Source organism: Vidua macroura, chromosome 17 (assembly GCF_024509145.1).
Source record: "Vidua macroura isolate BioBank_ID:100142 chromosome 17, ASM2450914v1, whole genome shotgun sequence".
Lineage (NCBI taxonomy): Eukaryota > Metazoa > Chordata > Aves > Passeriformes > Viduidae > Vidua > Vidua macroura.
The window spans coordinates 14,937,885-14,944,156 of NC_071587.1; the positions used below are offsets into that span (position 1 = coordinate 14,937,885).

The following is a 6,272-nucleotide window of genomic DNA, read 5'->3' on the forward strand; positions in this document are numbered from 1 at the left end:
CCACTGGGGGGAGGGTTAACCCAAAAACTGTAAAGAACAAAAGCTCCTGGACTCTGCAAGAAGTACCTTGTTTCAACACTGTTTAAATAGGGCAAGACAAAAACATTACATTTATGCCCTTGAAGTTTAATTGAAACCTTTCAGACCTCTCTGCCACCAATTTAAGATCTTTGGAAAGAACTTCAACTAATAGGAACTTCCTTGCAGGAAACTGGAGTTTTTTAACAGGAATGCTCAGGTTTTAGCACTTACAAGAGGCCCCTTCTGCAATACTAATCCCCACGCTGCCAAACCTCCAGGGACTTTAACTTGTCAAGGCACTGCAGAAGCAACTTCCTTGGAAAAAGGTGTTCTTTCTTTTTTTCTTTATTAAAGCCAGTGAACACAGGTGAATTAAAGACTTACCATTCTACCCTGACAACAGGGCACACACGGTGGAGCAAACCAGGCAATGTCCTCATCCACACCTCTTCATTGTCAGCTGCAGCTTCAGGTCTCCCCAAGGCTCAACCCCCCACTTCTGCCTTCACAGTGCCCTGGGGGTAAAGGCAAAGGGAACTGTCAGCACCAGACCCTGTCAGGGTGTGGGACTCAGCAGCATTTCCCTGCTGGTGCATCAGACACGATCTGGCTTGAACAGCAAGAAATCAACACTGTCGCTCTGATGGGGAAAAAATTCAGTCATCACTTACACCAGCAAGTCCCTAGGAGCTGTGGGTGCACACCCACAGCAGCTGTGCCACACTCCCACGTGCCCTGGCAGAGCCACAGGCACTATGAGCTAACAGCAGAGGCAGAGCCATGCCCACATTGCCAACCCCTTTGCACTCCCTTAACCTGGCCAGCAAGGGTCAGGAACAAAGAGCCTTGCCAGCAGCACCTCCCACAGGGACACACTTCAGCCAGTGGTTCCTGTTCCTTACTGGGGCAGCTGCTGGGGCTGCCAGGCACCCACGGATGTCCTTACAGTGCCTTTAAAGTGAGCCCTCTGAACACAACGCAGCAGGGAAGCAAACAGGACGGAGCTGCAAGCCACCGTGCTGTTCCTGCTCAGCACACACATGGGCAGCTTGCGGCCTGCTGGCTGCTCTTCACTTTGGACATGATGGAACAGGAGGCCCAAAGGACCTCAAAGCAATGCTTCCACAGGAAGAAAAATCCCTGTACTCTCACTTCTACCATACCTAAGTTAACACTCCTCAGTATTGTCTCTAGGGATAAACTGGAAGCAACTCCCTTGCAGAAAGTATTTCTTCCCCTTCCCCTTTATAAATTTACTTCAAAGACTTACCATTATTTGCTAGAGATTCAGGCACAGTGGAGCAAGCCAGAGAACTGCCCACATCACATATTTCTTCACTGTCAGCTGCATCCTTAATTTCAGGTCTCCCCAAGGCTCACTTCTGTCTTCAAAGTGCCCTGGGGTAAAGCCAAAAGGAACCATCAGCACCAGGGCCCTGATACTAGTATTTTGGGCATTTCTTAACACCGGGGTGTGGGACACAGCAGCATTTCCCTGCTGGTGCATCAGACACGATCTGGCTTGAAAAGCAAGAAATCAACACTGTCGCTCTGATGGGGAAAAAATTCAGTCATCACTTACACCAGCAAGTCCCTAGGAGCTGTGGGTGCACACCCACCACCCACCTTCCCTGGCAGAACTATGGGCAATGAGGGAGTTAATGTAAATTCTTCCCCCAAAAATGTGGCTGGTCGGCATGTTCTGCAAGTACACAGAACAGGGACATATTCCCCAAAAAATGGAGAACAATGTATGGGTGCTCTAAAGCAGAGTTCAAGACAGCCGACACGTTTAATGGGAAAAGAGGCGTCAGGAAGAGATTAACAGGTTATTACTGCCTTTTGCAGCTCCAGGTCTGGTGCCCACGTGGCCACGAGCACCGGACCGTGCGGCCAGGCCCCGCACACAGCCCAGGGCCCCGCACGCAGCCCCGGGCCCCGCACACAGCCCCGGGCCCCGCACGCAGCCCAGGGCCCCGCACGCAGCCCCGGCCCCGCACACAGCCCCGGGCCCCGCACACAGCCCCGGGCCCCGCACGCAGCCCAGGGCCCCGCACGCAGCCCAGGGCCCCGCACGCAGCCCCGGGCCCCGCACGCAGCCCAGGGTCCCGCACACAGCCCAGGGCCCCGCACGCAGCCCCGGGCCCCGCACACAGCCCCGGGCCCCGCACGCAGCCCCGGGCCCCGCACGCAGCCCCGGGCCCCGCACGCAGCCCCGGCCCGCGGGGCTCCTGCACGAGGGACACCGCCCTGGCAATGCGCGACCAGATAGTTCAGTACCTCCTTCGAGAGAGCAAATATAAACACGTGCGGTTTCTATTCGGTACTCAACAGTTATTTTGCATACTTACCGCCTGGCCCCGGCAGAGGCTCGGGCCTGCCGGCGCACGCCGGGGAAGTGCCCCCATCGCCGGCCTGGCTCCAGGCACGGGGCTCCGGCAGGCGCCTCGGGCTCCGGCAGGCGCCTCGGGCTCCGCCGCCCTGCGGGGAAACAAAGCACGGTGAGTACCGGGAGCAGCGGACGGTCAGCACCGGCCCGCGGCCGCTCCGCTGGTGCTCAGACACGACCTGGCTTGGACAGCGAAAGTCAACACTGTCGCTCTGACGGGGAAAGAGTCATCACCGGTACCAGCGAACGCCCGGGGAGCTCCGTGCGAGCCGCCCCAGCGGCCCGGCCCCGGGCCGAGCGGCAGCGAGGCGCTCACACGGCGCGGCGGATGCCGCAGCGGACGGGCGGGCACAGAGACGGCCCTGGCCGCCCGCAGAGGCCCGGCCCACCCCCAGGAGGGGGCAGAGGGGAAGCCCGGACGCTCCCAGCCCCACCAGCAGCGCACCCACCTCGGCCGATCCGGAGCAAGAGGCCGCGGAGCTCCGCGCCAGGGCTTTTATGGGCTCCGCGGGCCCCGCCCCGGGCCCGCCCCGCCATCGCCGCCGTGTCGGGCGGAGCCGCGGGGCTCTGCGGAGCCGCTCCTGCTCCGTCAGGAGCGGGGCCGGGCCCACGGGAGGGGCCGGGCCCACGGCAGGGGCCGGGCCCACGGCAGGGGCCGGGCCCACGGCAGGGGCCGGGCCCACGGGAGGGGCCGGGCCCACGGGAGGGGCCGGGCCCACGGCAGGGGCCGGGCCCACGGGAGGGGCCGGGCCCACGGCAGGGGCCGGGCCCACGGCAGGGGCCGGGCCCACGGCAGGGGCCGGGCCCACGGGAGGGGCCGGGCCCACGGCAGGGGCCGGGCCCACGGCAGGGGCCGGGCCCACGGCAGGGGCCGGGCCCACGGCAGGGGCCGGGCCCACGGGAGGGGCCGGGCCCACGGCAGGGGCCGGGCCCACGGCAGGGGCCGGGCCGGGCCGTCTGTCCGCCCGCCCGCCGGCCGCTGTCGCCGGCCCGGAGCCGCCATTTCGCGGAGCCGCGCGGCGCGGGCGCTGTGCCGCATGGCCGGGGCCCGCTGCGCTGTGGGCGGCTGAAGGCGGCCGGGGGCAGGCGAGCAGCGGAACCCGGGCTGTCGGTACCTTTGGTATCCTTTACCGGGATCGGCAAGTGTGGCTTTGGACACTTAATTTTCTTTTACAAAATAAAATACGAAACAACAGTTAAGAGATATTCAGTGCCTTGTGCAAAGGCCCGAGCCCCTGCAGCGCCGACATCCATCACGGCCGTGCTCCCCCGGCAGCCCAGAGCCGCAGCCGCCCGAGCAGCCCGCTCAGCCCTGGTTCTGCTGTCTGGGGTACACATCGCAGGTACTTGGCTTTTAGGTGCTTTAGGCAGGTAAATTATGTTCCGTTAAATAGTTTGCCACTGAGTAACGTGAGGAATGGAATAGAAAGAAAAGGAGAAAGCAAAGGATGTGTCTTGCATGAAAACAACGCGGTTTGTAACCCAAGCCCTGCCGTGAGTGGTGATTTTTGTAGTTAAAATGCTCCTTGGAAAGGGGGTGTGGAGGCAGTCCCGCGGCTCTGGTGCAGCCCGGGCGGGCGGTCCCTGCCCCGCTCGCCTGCAGCGAGTCCAGAGCCCGAGCTGGCCCTCCCGGGGCCGGCAGGAGCTTCTGTCTCTGGAACACCGCCTGACGAGATGGGGTTGAAATGGAGTCACGCAGGGGCACGGCAGGGAGAGGAACGAAGCCTTTACAGCAGCTGGGAGTAAAGATAGGAGAGGAAGAGCTGTGTCCTGCAGGAAGAAGCTCTGGTCCAGACTGGCTCAGAATCCTGTCATGGCTCCATGCTTTGGGTTTTTTTATTTTGTGTGTATTTGTAAAATACACACTGCTTAATTCAGCTTCTGTTAAAATGCTTTTTCCAAATTAAGTGTGTTTGTAGGCAAATAATTTTTGAAAGCAGCTTATCAAACAGGACTCGTGGAATAAATCTCAGTGCTGTTAATCCAAGTACCAGAACACCAAAAGATGAAAAGACAATCCAAAGGAAGGACATTTTAAGAGGATTTCAGGGAAAACTAATCTTGTTACACTGCAAACCCATCACATGCACAACACAAAAGGAACTGTACACGTGATTTGTGTTGCCTAGCTTGGCAAGGAAGGGAAAGCGGGGACATCTCAGATAGTCAACAGCTGCAGCAGAACTTAGTACTAAATTTATTCAATTTTATGTCTGGGTTTTATTCCCCTTGGCAAAACCAGGTGGAAAATATCTCTAGCTAAATGGGTTCTTCAGCTCAGTCAGGCTCGTTGAACTCAGGAAGTTCCTCAAGAGGCAGCAGAAGTCTCCAGTCCCTGTTCTCATTCCAGTGCAGTTCAGCAGGAGCTCTGGTGCCCCACAGCCCATCCTGGGGCACCAGGGGACACTCTGCCCTGCCCAGCCTCACAGGCGTGCTCAGGCTTACGGTAAATGCTAAAAGACACGTTTGTTTCTTTTTTAAGTACCACAGCCCCGAAGAATGTATTTGTATTCTCTCCCATCCCTCACAGGGATTCTGTCAGCATCTCCCACGTGCCAGCTCACGAGTGCCAGCACAGAACCATTCTTTTCTCTGGGCAAGGAGGATGGGAAAAAATGAAACGTTCTTGAATTGCTAAACAAGGCCTTGTTAGATTAATGTTTCATGTGCCATCCTCTTAACTGCTACATTCTTATGTCAGGGTTCTTTTGAAATCAAAACTGACTAGGAAGAAATCCAAACTTTGGTTGGCATACAACCTCTGCTTTCCCAACAAAATAACCTAAACCAGAAAATCAGCACCAGATGCCTACAATATTCTTCTAATTCAGATTTTGATTTTCCAGAAGATAGACTTTATTTAAAAAAAAAAGGTATCAAGAAAGCCATGAAAAGATCTCCTGAACTGTTGGGTGAGCAGCTTCCCTGTGATAGTCAAAATAAAACAATCAGCACATTGATGGGGGCTGGGAAAAAAAGCTTCATGAGCTTCTGCCAAATCACATACACTGTTCTTTTAGAATAGGAAAAATCCCAAACACAAAATTCACAGAATGGATTACTGCTATGGCTCCAGGCTGCTTCCCATTCCCATTTGGCTCTCCTACAGAGCCTTTTACAAGAGTTAAAAGGTGCATTTTAGCTATCTTGCAGGTCAACATTCCCAAAAAATTTGGCACAAATTCTTTCAGATCTTAATCCTGAAACCAAGGCTGATGGATCACAAAGTCGTATTTCTTCCTTGGGGAGTCAGGCCGTCAGGCACTGAAACCAGGAGTGGAAGATGGTGAGCCCAGCCCTCCCTGCTCTGCCCTGGCAGCTCTGTGTGCAGAATGGCTGCAGGGTTAAAAGGCTGGGGCAATAAGGGGGGCAGTTCTGAGGAGAAACAAGAACAGTTTCAGCTGTGTCTTCTGCCTTCGCTGTATCAGGCACAGAGGAGACAACAGGAAAAGCAAGGGACTGTAGTACTCGGGCAAAGCCCCACTTTTATCCAGAGCTCATGGCAGCTTACCCGGAAGCCACACGGTGCCACGGAGTGTCCCACCAGGAGGCTGTGATTGCAGCAAGGTCTGGGAGAGGAGACACTTCTCTTACACAGGCCCAAGAGGGGATCAGGGTGTTTAACAGCACTGAACAGCTCCCTGTGCCAAAGTGCCTTAATCCAGGTTCCTATAAAACACAGCATTAGCCACAAGTGACAGCTGCAGAAGAGTCCCAAGAGCAGGCTCTAGTCCCATCCCAGGAGAAAAGTCAGGTGCAGAAGATGAAGGTAGCGAGAACCTGGGCCCACTGCTGTCAGTGGCTCCCTGCTTTCCAATAGGAGTGGTTTAGTAAGGAGTTTCTGAGTTGGAAAAATTTGCAA

The 6,272-nt window shown here is 56.6% G+C and overlaps 3 non-coding genes across 3 annotated transcripts; all 3 read right to left on the reverse strand.

Moving 5' to 3' along the window:
* Positions 1–607: 607 nt before the first annotated feature.
* Positions 608–698, reverse strand: LOC128816108 (small nucleolar SNORD12/SNORD106). Its single transcript, XR_008439789.1, has one exon. It is a non-coding gene; the product is annotated as a small nucleolar SNORD12/SNORD106 (small nucleolar RNA).
* Positions 699–1,518: 820 nt separating this feature from the next.
* On the reverse strand, positions 1,519–1,609 carry LOC128816107 (small nucleolar SNORD12/SNORD106). The gene has a single exon (XR_008439788.1). It is a non-coding gene; the product is annotated as a small nucleolar SNORD12/SNORD106 (small nucleolar RNA).
* Positions 1,610–2,570: 961 nt separating this feature from the next.
* On the reverse strand, positions 2,571–2,654 carry LOC128816109 (small nucleolar SNORD12/SNORD106). The gene has a single exon (XR_008439790.1). It is a non-coding gene; the product is annotated as a small nucleolar SNORD12/SNORD106 (small nucleolar RNA).
* Between the last annotated feature and the right edge of the window lie 3,618 nt (positions 2,655–6,272).